This window comes from Pelophylax lessonae (genome assembly GCF_965119305.1).
Source record: "Pelophylax lessonae genome assembly, chromosome: 1".
In the NCBI taxonomy this organism is placed as follows: Eukaryota; Metazoa; Chordata; class Amphibia; order Anura; family Ranidae; genus Pelophylax; species Pelophylax lessonae.
Genome location: NC_138768.1, coordinates 530,120,612 through 530,133,338, shown reverse-complemented (window position 1 = coordinate 530,133,338; position 12,727 = coordinate 530,120,612).

Genomic DNA, 12,727 nt, shown 5'->3' with positions numbered 1-12,727 from the left:
AAAAACAATAACATTGCAAAGCAGTTCAAAACAGTCCCAGTCGGTATAAGCAAGTACTAAGGGACATAAAAAAAAAGAAACAGTATAAAGCTCACAACTGGCCATAAAGAACAAGTACGCATATGACACAATAGGAAGAAACACTAATCAGCAAGAAACAAAAATGTACTCATGTGAGGGTAGAATCCTGAAGATCCCAATCTGCCCACACAGCATTAAAACGAGAAACTTCATCATGGACCGTAGCCGTAAGGAATTCCATTCTCCGTATCTCCAGCACCAGGCGCTGAAAGAGGGCCGCATCAGGCGGGCCCACCTGCCGCCAGCACAATGGGATTGCTCTCCTGGCCGCAACCAGAAGGTGAGATAACAAGCGCCTGGTGTGTTTGGAAACCCCGGGGAAGGGAAGGCCCAAGAGATAATGAAGGGGATCCAGCGGGAAGGACAAGCCTGTCACAGACTGTAGCTTTGACCCCACCATGTCCCAGAAGGGCTGTAGGAGAGGACACTGCCAAAAAATATGAAAGAGCGTGCCCAAACCAGTGCCGCAACGCCAGCAAGTGGCCGGGCATGACGGGTCAATCTTATGCAGTTTAGCCGGGGTCCTATACTAAAATAACAAGATTTTCAAAGAACACTAGTGAGCGGCGGGCATGGTGAAGAGAGAGAACACCTACGATAACACCTGAGCCATACGTCTAAGGAGCAAAGCATGGGGGCAAGGCACATATTCCTCAGAATTCTAGTGTAGATTAGCTGACCACAACAGGGAGCAAGGATGAACCGGGAAGAGCACACCCCGCTCAATCTCCAACCACCGGTTGGGGGCCACCAGAAAAGACCAGGAGGCCTCCACCCGGAGGTGGGAAGCAAAGTAATATTTAATAATATCTGGCGCCCCCAATCCCCCTTTTCCGTCGCGGAGAAAAGACCACTGAGCTGGCTATCCTATGAACCCTATCGTTCCAGATAAAATTCAGAAAGCTATGCTGCAAGGTTCTGAGCTGTGACATGGGGACTTGAACCGGCAGAGTGTCAAAAAAATAAAGCAGTTTAGGCAAGATGGACATTTTAAGGACATTGATCCGGCCTAAGAGCAAAAGGGGCTATCCCATCCACTGACGCAAGGAACCCAGGACCTCTCTAAACAAGGGGACAAAGTTCTGCTGATAAAGGGAATCATAGGAGGGCGTAAGCTTGATCCCCAGATAGGAAAGGGAGGATGTGCACCAACGATAGGGGTAAGACCCCTGCAGCTGGGACAGGAGATCAGGGGGTATATGAAGGGGTAGGGCCTCCGTTTTCGTAGTATTAACCTTATACCCAGAGATGGCGCCAAAAGAAGAGAGCACCGCATGAAGAGACGGCAAAGACAGCAAAGGGTTAGTTTGGGTCAGGAGTATGTCGTCCGTAAATAAGGATAAGGTATACTCCCTCTGCCTCATCAGCCCCCACTGATGTCAGGGTGTTGTCTAATGGCCTCCGCCAGGGGCTCCAAACATAGGATAAACAGCAAGGGGGACAAAGGGCACCCCTGGCGGGGACCATTGTGCATCACAAAAGAGGGTGACATAAAAGCAGACGACATCCGCACCTGAGCCGTAGCTGGCGAATATAAGGCTTCCAATGCCCTATAAAAGGGCCCCTGAAAGCCAAACCGCTGTAGGGTTGCGAAAAGGTATGGCCAGCTCAAGCGATCAAACGCCTTCTGGGCATCTAAACTCAGCACCAAAGCCGGGCGGGGAAACCTATTTAGGAGATCAATCAGGTCTATAGTGCGCCTAGTGTTATCACCCGCGTGTCGGGACAAAACAAACCCGACCTGATCCCTATCTATCAGTTTTCCCTATCTATCAGTGTTGCCATATAGAGAGGGAGAGGAAAGAACACTCTCATGGTGCAGTATTTCAAATCATGTATTTAAAAAAGAAGGTTGTATTGTGTACAACCCTGGGCGGTGTGCAATGCACACATCCTAATATACGTCATTTCCGGTCAGCTGGAACGCAGGTGGAGCGCAAACCGAAGATTACTATACAATACATGCTGATCCCTGTCTAATTTGATGTAAGTGCAATACAACCTTCTTTTTAAAATACATGATTTGAAATACTGCACCATGAGAGTGTTCTTTCCTCTCCCTCTCTATATGGCAACACTGGAGCTTTGAATACACTATATATCCATACTGAATGGATGACATCAGCGGTTTGAATTAATTCCTGTGACCTCATGTATGACATCCTGGATTTTCCCATATGCACAAATTGATTCCCTTTAATAGGGGTCAGTTAAGTCTGTGCACTCACGGTGAGAATAAGGATGACCTTGTAACCTCAGGGAATTTCTCCATTGGAATTCATTTTAAGGCTTGGCTCACTGTGAACTCTGGTAAGAATATATATATGTGGTGGAGGCTTGGTGTGTCATATTAAGAACAGGCTGAGGAAGCTCTATCACCCTTTTGCGGATTTCTTGTGTGAATCGTGTTCTACTCTCGGACACTTGTGGAGTTGTTTACTCTTTTTCCATTGGATATTTTGATTTATGGATTTTTTAAGATTTGATCTTTTATTTACTTTTGAAAAGTCCAAATACTTTTGATCAAAAACAAATGTTGTCAGAATAGTTAAATTGCCATTAAAAACCAACCCATGAGGTACTCTCCTCAACCATGCATGCCCCCTTCTCTGTCCCTTTTGAAAGTGCCAGCATTTTTACCATGTTTTTCTACCCCAGTTCCTCAAACAATATTTTCTTCTCAATACCTTACCATAATACAGACATAAAATATAATTTACTAGGAGTATTAACATAAAATTATGCAGTCCATCACTGAGGAATGAAAATTGGGATCTGGGTATGCAGCCCTTACATTCAGCTCCATGTGGAAATCCTGGCTAGCCATAACTATTTTTAAAAATGCCCCCTTCCTCCTTTTGCTACCTATCTAGTCTGTCCTATGTAAAAAGATCTGTATACTTACCTTTTCCAGTCTGCTGGGGTCCAGTCATGTGATACTACAGCTCTGGCTAACTTGTGTTAGTGAGTGGCCAGATGCAGGGGTGAGGAGGGAGTACCAACAATGTCTGGGCTATGGGAGCCTATGGGTGATGTCAACACCCCCAGAATTAACTGTCATTGTTGAGCGCTCACTCCTGTCCCTTGCAGCTGGACACTCACTGACACAGGGGATCAAGTGAACCAACCAGAGCAGTCTGAAAATAGATATACAGGGTAGAAAGAATCGGAAGCTGGGGGATTTTTAGAAATGGTTATGGCTAGGCAGGAATTCCACTTTAACAAATACAGAACATGCAGTGGTAATTGTTTTAGAAGTATTTATCTGTCACAAACCTAACACTGTTGTTTAGTAGTTTAAACTATTGACACAAAAATTAGTCCCATGGCTAAAACATAGAGCCTTATCTTTGTGTTAAAGCCTTTTTTGAAGCCTAATGGTAGTTATTTCACTGTGATCATCAAAGGTATTATAGTATTTATTTTCTTAATTAAGTAAAAAAAAAAGCAGGCCACAGCTAGATAGTGGAACATTTTCAATGAGCTTGGGTAAACATTTCCAGCTAGAAGAATATATTTCTTTGAGTAAGGGACGCTTTTGTGGAGTAGGAGTGAAATATGTGCTGGCAAAAGAGTTGATGAAGTGACATAACTGACAGCATTCATAGCAGTTGGAGGTGTCCATGGCCTGATATAGTAATGTGCTTCAGGCATACAATTAACCTTAACAGCTAGCTAAGTGCATGCACTGCACAGACCCTCACCATGTGCTGGGTTGATGTATTCTCGAGGCCTGATGATTGTGATGATTTGTACCATTTCACTACACGTCTCTTTTATTTACGCTGTGAGAACAGAATTATTGTAATCTAGACAGAAGGTAAACAAATGGAAACCATTAATAAAAGTTACATATGTTCAGCAGCTTTTATTCAAGGCAAGCTTGTTTTGTTTGAGGACACACGGGATTAAGGGAAAACTTCTAACAAGTGATTTCAGTTTATAGCTAATGTCTCATATTTAATGAGGTAGACCTGAACATGCATACATTTAAACACATTTTATTTGATGAAAGCAAATGTATACAGCATACTGCACATTTATTCCCAATCACGTTTATTTAACAAATATGTGCAAAGATTAATTTTTTGTGCACAGTAATGTATAGCAGCAAAATAACCGCTTTAATCAATTTAGAATCACAGAAGGAAATATGACTACTGATTGGTTACTTTTCTCTCTTCTGTATTATATTGATGTGTTTTGGAAATATTTTATTAATGACATAAAGATACACTTTAGTCAGTTTTGATAATTAAAGCGATAAAGTTTCCTTAAAAGAGAAGTAAAACTTTTTTGGCCATAGTTCTCTTTGGGCACGGTTGAACAAAACCATGCCGACTTTAATTGCTCCCCCCCACACCCACACCGGTCTGCCCTCACAGTGGGCTAAAGCTCCCACCCAGGCACACTTACGTCAATCAGATCACAGTAATCCCTGCTCCTGCGCTCATCTTCGGAGAGTTCTGCACTCGGGCACAGTTTGCATTCACACTGAACCGAACTGTAGGAGACAACAAATGAACCATTCACAGACACACTTCCGATCATTTACACTACACAGATAAAATGGACCAAGGAGGTGAACCCTGCCCATGCTTAGTTAAAATTTCCATTGTGAGTGCACCTTAAAAGCTGTTTCACACTAGAACGTGTGCGTTCGCTGCAATGTTTTGTACGTTCCTTTTTTGACAGCCCATTAATTTCACTGGGCTGCCAAATGCTCTAGAATGCACTAAAAGTACAGCAGGTTCAACTGTTAAAAATTGCACTGCAACAAACTACATGGCACTTCAGTACCAAGTAATTTTGTGGCTGCCAACATGCTGCATTTCTTGGATGCGTTTAGGGGCCATTAACAATTAAAGGTATTCTCGCCCATCTAACAAAGGCAGTGCATTCCCAAGCATGGATAAGTGCCTTTTGTGCATCACATTATGGTATAAAGGGACCAAAACACTTCCAGGAGTGTGTATTTCCTGTTTCCCCTGCAGCACTGGATGCTGACCTTCAGCGTGCTAACAACCATGTCACTGCTGTACAGGAAAAGGGGTTGCTCAAGCTTTGGCTACCCTAAGAATCTTTAATTTTAACCTGAAGTCATTTTGTTCAATTATTTAGGTGTCAATCTCATGAGGAAAACATAAAAAAAGCAATTCCAAAGAACAACTGAAATTAATCAAAGAACTATTACTGTTATATTTGGCTGCTGGCATGCATATATCTTCCTAGGCTCGCTCCTCCATTTTATACGGGTAGCATTTTTTAAAAAATGACAGTCTTTTTACCATGTAACAACACGTGGCTGTGCTAACCAAAGAGAAACCGAAGCGCCCTCTTTGTTCCAGGATGGCATCCAAAAAAAAAAAAAAAAGAAGGGTGCAGAACAGCAAGTTTTTCAAATGACCAGATTGATACATCAGCTAGCATGGGCAGTGAAAGATAATCATCCCCTAGAGGTAAGTGCAGCAGGGACTTGGAATGTGGGGAGGGTGTTGTGAGTTAGTTCACCTTTTCATGTTTTGTGAGAAGATGAGCTCTTTTTCTCCTCCTCTTACCTAATTGCCTTCATAGCAAGCTGCTTGCTATGGGGGCACTTGTGCATGCTTACTCTGGAGCCCACTCTCTACACAGTGTGTGTCCATAAGACACATACAACGGGGCTCGGACCCACCCCTGCTCCCTCCTTACTGGCTGTGATTGACAGCAGCGGGAGCCAATGGCTTGTAAGCAGGTTCTGAATGTGTGTAAAGTTAGTTGTCCAGCATCCAGCCCAGCCTGAAAGGGTTAAACATTTTCAGCTCAATTCCAAGGCTTTTGGTTCTAGCTAGCCTACCTGTGCTATAAAAAGGGATATCGCTGAGATGTGTGGGCTCTGGAGAACAGGAATTTGGATACAGGTGTATCACAGACTCTCCTACGGGTGCAAGAGTGGTGCTGAAGAAACCGGGAATCACAGACAGCAATCCAGCTATGGACAATGCTATTATGGATTCTAGTCTCATGGAGGTATGCCTGGACCACTACACAATTTTAGTTAGGATCAGGGACAGGATGTTGTTCAATTTGTACTGTCATGCTGCATCTTTTCAGTAAAGTTTTATCAACTGCTTTGAGCCTGGTATGAAGTTTTTCAAAGAGGTGCATGTTGGTTCTGGTGTATTCCAAAGAACCTGGGTCTGTAAAGCACATGTGGGGTATGAAGTAACACTGCTACACAAGGTTAACACATCAAGACAAGGAAAGGAGAGTAGTTGCTATGGTAAGATGACCAGATTTTTAAAATGAAATTTTTGTTTTTTGGAAAAGGGTCAACTATTTTATATGCATATTTTCCTTAAATGATATATGCAGTTTATGTGATATGTGTTTATGGAATGATTGTATGATATATACATTATTTCCCACATTTCACCCATGAGATTACAAAAAAAGATACTTAGAATTTTTTGGGATATGACTTCCAAATGTTGAAGATAAGATACAGAAAAATGCATATTTTGTACTTTTATCTTACCAAAGAATGTTGGTTCAACAAAAACAATATAAACAAACAATTCAGAACAGTAAGGGCTCTTTCACACGGGCGGTCCGATCAGATCCGCCTGTCAGTTTTTTAGGCGGATCTGATCGGATCCTCCATGCAGCTCTATGGGGCAGCGGATGTCAGCGGAGACACCTCCGCTGACACCCGCTGACACCCGTATCCGATCCTGTCCGTGAAATCTGGACGGATGGAAACCCTATTTTTCCATCCGTTCAGGTATCGGAACGGATCGGATGAGAGCGGACAGGTGGTCCGCTCTCATCCGATACCCCATAGAGAGCAGCGGGGGCTGTGACACCTCCCTCTCCGCACTGCAAGCGGAGACGGAGCTGTCATCCGCCGGCTCAGGGGGGATCGCGGATTGATCCCCGCTGAGCAGCACGGATCCGCCTATGGAGGCGAACCGTGTGAAAGAGCCCTTAGATTGCATGTTAACAACACGTAGGATACCTTTGAACATAAATAGTCAAATATTATTAGCTATCTTTTATAAGACTACAAATGTGAAAGGAACAGTTAGGCACCATAACGATTTTATGGAAATGAAGTTTTTATGGTGTCAGGAGGTCTCTGAGTGCTGTCTTACCTTATGGGTTTAACCTGTTCTCGAATGGTTTAACCCCAAAGTCTATGTTCCAGCATCGATCTCCCAGCGGAGCTTTTTATATGTACCAAGAGCCAAAATACGAACACCGACATAGGGTGGGTTCTAGAAAGTCACACATCAAGAAGGTGCCAGGGGCCCCAATCAGGCCTATGAAAAATCACACCTGTTGAATGTAGGGGACCCAGAGGTTATGTGCGCATCTACTCTGGGGCTTATCTTCAAAGAAGCTATGTGGAATTGTTCTGTAGATGGTATCACACTGGCATCTCTGGGTTTTTTTGAGTAAGCCACTGTTAAACAGCATAGGTCTTCACTTCAAAGAGATGTGGTGTGTCAACATGGGCACTGATAGGCGGCAATAATGGGCACTGATAGGTGGCACTGACAAACATTACTAATAGGGAAGGGGGGAAACTGATATAAGGGGACTGTGAGCTCATGGGGGCTTCTAAGGGGGTTCTGCTGATCTAATGGTTGATAACCAACCATTAGATCAGCAGTCAGTACCCTCTCTTAAAGACCCTATTACCTCACAATCCCCTTATATCAGTGCCCCCTCCTCCACCCCCTAGAGACCTCCAGAGATCATAGAGACCCCCCCCCCTTATATCAGCGCTCCCTGCCCTCTTTAACACATCTATTCAAATTGCTTTACCAGTGGAACCCGGGAGCTACTGCAACCAAGAAGGGAAATGTGAGAGCAGGGGGGCGGAGCTAGGAGGTGGAGCCACTATACCACCCACTAAGCAGTGTGAACGGCAGACAAAACATGTAATTGGTTGCTAGGACAGAAACCAATGACTGCAAAGGAGATCACCGAGGCGGTAGCAGTGGTGGTGAGGGATGAGAGAGGTATCGGGCAGGGGAGGCAGAGAGGTGCAGCCAATAGGAATCTCATTGAGTGGAGCACAGTGTCAGAACTTGATCCGGCACTAGATCCATCCCCAGGGCATATTTACTGGGTGGACGGGACTGGAAGTATTTTGTGTTCAGGTCACAGGTGGACAGAGACCTGGGCACAAGTGTCTAAATATGGACTGTCCGGGGCAATACCAGACAAATGGCGACCCTATCTGGGGGGACCGACTTGGTCTGGGGACAGTGACCTCAGTCCAGGGACTGTCCCCAGGAACCGGGGATGTCTGGTCACTCTATGCTATGGGTAATTAAGTGAAGGAGCAAGCTACAAGCAACCAGTCATTGGGCGTGGTACCTGATAGGTGCCAGGTCCTCCGGTAGCAAGGGGGTCGATGTCCTGGCTCCCTTCCTAGCAGTCTGTATCCAGTGGCAACAGGATTCAAACCTACATTATGGAGATCCATGGCCTCGTCATGAGGTATGAAAAGGAAAGAGTTAAATGAGAGCATGCATGAGGTCCGTGTTTGGTGCTCAGCGGGACCCCATTCTGTTACTGGGAGTGTGGTAACAGATGTCTGCTGGAATGGTGGAGTGGGCACAGGTTCAGCACCTTCCTCCTAATGCAACCATACAAGTTACAGTGTGTACTGACTTTGGACAAGTCTCTTTTTAGAGGAATCTCCGCACATTTAATACTGAACACAGTAAAGGCTTATTTCGAGTGTCAAGTTGGGGTACTGCCTTAATGTTAGATTTTTCACATGACTGCAATCTCAAGTATGCCCTGTGCTAGAGGTACACCAACGTGCATAGGTGCAGATGACCCCGCCCACACACTTGGTGTAGTTGGAAATGGACCTCCCACCAACAGGCTTTCACTGCTGTCATTTAGCAAATGAGGAGGCAGAGACTTGGGAGGGCAGCCGCTCTCATGCATATTGCTGCATCGTGATCATGCTCAAGTAATAGGGGGGCTGCAGGGGGAGCTGCATACTGAAGTTTTTTTTTACCTTCATGCATAGATTGCTAGAAGTTAAAAAATCTTCAACCTTTAGAACCACTTTAAGTGCAGACACTGAGGCTCCGTTCATACAATGGCTTTCCTGATTGCAGGCAGAATCGTGTGATTCTGCCCGTGGTCCCGAATCACTGCAAAACAGGGGATGCACTTACAATCCCCACTACTTTCAATGGCATTCCAATCGCTGCAGCAATTTTGACTCCCAATGAATCGCAGTGAAATCGCACACAACAAAATAGCGGGATTGCCAAAAGAAGTTCTCAGAAACTGTGATACGGAACACCATGGTGTGAATGGAGCTTCAGAGATGTTTATTGTGACAGTACTAACCGTCACTATGAGTGAAAAAATGTGGTATGAGGCCTTAGAGGATGTGCAGTGGAGGCGGAGAGAGAGACTTCCCAGTGAAGAACAGCAGTTCCAGGTATACGTTGCCCTGTGGTTACCTTTTCTAGGAGAGAAACCCCTGGATTAGAGGGTGACGGAGCTGTAGGACCTGATGTGGAAAGAGTCATGGCTGGGTGAAGCTTACCGGGCACTAAAGTGGTGTGCCACCCGGCGCGAACACTGGATGGCTGATGACAATATGCCGGAAGGTGAGGACTATAATGGCCACGGGCTTGCTGTGGGAGGCCTTTGAGGAGAGGGGCTTTGGATGTCCAGCAGAGTTTCGGCGCTGGGAAATCCAGGACACCAGGGAAGCCCTACTGGGTGTCCCCAAAGCGGATGACCTGGGGTCAGACCTGGTTAATCTGGTCAGAATGGAGTGGGAACTGGAGCAGGACTACCAACACCTGCTCTGCTCCATTCCATCCCAATCTACCCTACCCTTCAAGCAGAGCCAGAGTGCTTGGTGGCAGATCCAGACCCACAACCCTTCAGTTGGAGAGACATTACAGACTTGTGGTACTTGGAAGACCCACCGATGCCAGGTGGGGATGGGACCGCGGTCTCTCTACTGGCCCTACAGGGAGGCTGGGCAGCCGACCCAGATCCCCAGCTACAGCAGGAGTTACTGGGAATAGAGACAGTCGGTTCTACTCCCCAGCGGCAGACAGAGTCACAGGGAGCCAAAGGTGTCGTCCTTCCTCCCAAACGGCAGTATGTGTTACAGGGAACTGAAGGTGTTGTCCTTCCTTCCCCGCAACAGTGTACCTTCCAGGGAGATGAGACAACTAATCCTTCTCCCCAACCACAGGGAGGCAACAGCCCTGACCCCATTGGTGCAGATGGGACCACGGTCTCTGCACCAGACCTACAGGGATGCTGGATGGCCGTTCCATATCCCCAACCTACCCCACAGGAATACCAGGAGGAGGAGGTGATCCCTCCTCTATACAGCAGACCCCCAACCAGGTCCTGGGGGTAGTATTCACTGACCCCCAACCCAGCTAAAACGCTGGCAGCCAAACAGAGAGTCAACAATCTCTGCCCCACACCTGTGGCAGTCCTGGAGGCCCAGGGTGAGAAGGGAGAGGAGGTTGCTGTTCTCCCTCCCCAACAGTCAGTCAGAGTGGAGGAAACTGTCTTCCCTCCCCAGCCAGGATCTGTGCATCTGGGAGGTGGTAACGGAGAAAGGTTGTCCCAACCACCAGATGGGGGTAAGGAAGATGGAGTAGCTGACTCCCCTTCCCAGAAGCAGTTGGTGCCCCACAATGATGACCCCAACCCAGCAGAAGAGCTGGCAACAGAGCAGAGAGCGTTTGGCCTCTGACCTCAACATACAAAAGATGGAGTGCCTGTGATAGTGGATGGGACTACCATCTTCACTTTTATACCCCAGGGATGCTGGACAGTCGGCCCAGATCCCCAAAAGCCTGACAAAGTGCCTGTCTTCTCTACAGCAGCTGAAAGGACTCCCAGGAGAAGGGCCAGTCCACACTTATCCCCAGCAACGGGTATGTTCTGCGAGAGAGGCAGAGGTTGGCTGTGGCAGTAATGCTGTTTTCTGGACAATTTGTTTGGGGTACTGGGTGGGTGCAGACATTGAGAGGGCCTGTGGAACACAGCCTACCTTGGAGAGGTTGTAAAGTTCCTCTCTCAGCCTACTAGGCTCCTCTTATGTCTAAGTCACCCTTTGTCTCTTAGGGACACAGGGTGCCCGAGAAACCCAGTCTGGCCAGCCCAAACCAGACTTTCACAGACTAATCGGCTATGAGAGCTCCATGCGCCTTGCTAAGACAAACTTACAAACTATGTGGAAGCTGCCATGAGGGATTGACTCTTTGGGACTTGTTACCCGAATAACTCAGGCACAGACCGATTGGAGGTCTGGTACCTGGTTCGTCTACCTTTGGGGGAAAGATATGTGAGGGTACTAACCGTCACTATGAGTGAAAAACAGATAATTAATGGTTTGAATTGCTTCAGATGGGACAGTCACATTTGTCAGCAATATCTTCATATAGAAATATGAAGATTTATTCCCATTGCCATGAAATCTGTAATTCCTAAATAATGTGTGTATTACATATCCCTCAATGTCAGACAGGTTTTCACTATTGTTTGTGTAATGAGATAATGTGTATTCCAGCTTCAATGCAGCCTTGTACTATTGTTTGTGTATAGTGAGGGAATGTAGATTGTGCCGTCCCATTGTCTAATGTTAATGACCTCACATTGTTCTGCCCAGATGGCCAGATAAGTTGTTTAGGTTTAATTCTGTTCCTGTATACCTTTTATCTGCATAAGATAATGTATTCAGCCAGAGGTGAGGGGTTGTGTACACTGTATGGGAATGACTGAGTGTAAAACCCTGTATTTATTGGATTGTGAATGTCCCATCCAGTCCTCAACAAGGTCCACCTGGGAGGTAACCTTGTGGGGGAAAAGTCTGTTTCTTGTTCAATAAAGTTGAGCTAGTTCACCCTAAATCTAGAGTCCTGTCTCTTATTGGGGGAATATGCTACAAGGGATTGCTATGGTCTTCCATACCCCCTTGGATAATCACTAAGCTCTTGTAAGAGCTTGTTCATCTGCACTCTCTGGGGAAAGAGGTATTCACCCACAGGAACCTGGAGCCTTGTCTTAGGTCCAGGGTGGGTAAGAGATGGCGAGACCCTAACAAGCTGCGGCGGTTTGTGGGGTCTGAAGTGGTTAGTGTCTGGTGGAGTGCTTGGAGCCCTCGGGAAGCACTAGGAGCACTAGTTTTACTAGAGACTAGGTTACATTTATACTACTTGCATTAGCCTCCTAAACCCTCCTGACCTGACCAAAATTCAGACTGCTTGACAGGTGAACCTCTGGCACTACCTGGGAATCTCAAATCTTGGCAACCCTCTTCCTGCCTAATGCACATTGGTATTGGCCAGTGAGATTTCACTAGTCACAGTGATGGGCCAATAAGAATGTAAGTAGGACGTGGCAGCAAAGCTTTGAATAGGCTTCTTTAGGTGCTTGTACTTGATACCTGCAGAAGTCTTTTTTTATTTAGATGACAGGGTCTTTTTAACATTTAAGATGGAGAGAGTAAAAGTACAAGGAAACATTTAAAGGCTATCATTCTTTTATTATTATTATTGGTAGCGCTATATTATTTGAATAGAGTGTTTGTTAGTACAAACTACAGAGAAATGTCACAGATATGATGACATGAACCAATCCATAATATTTT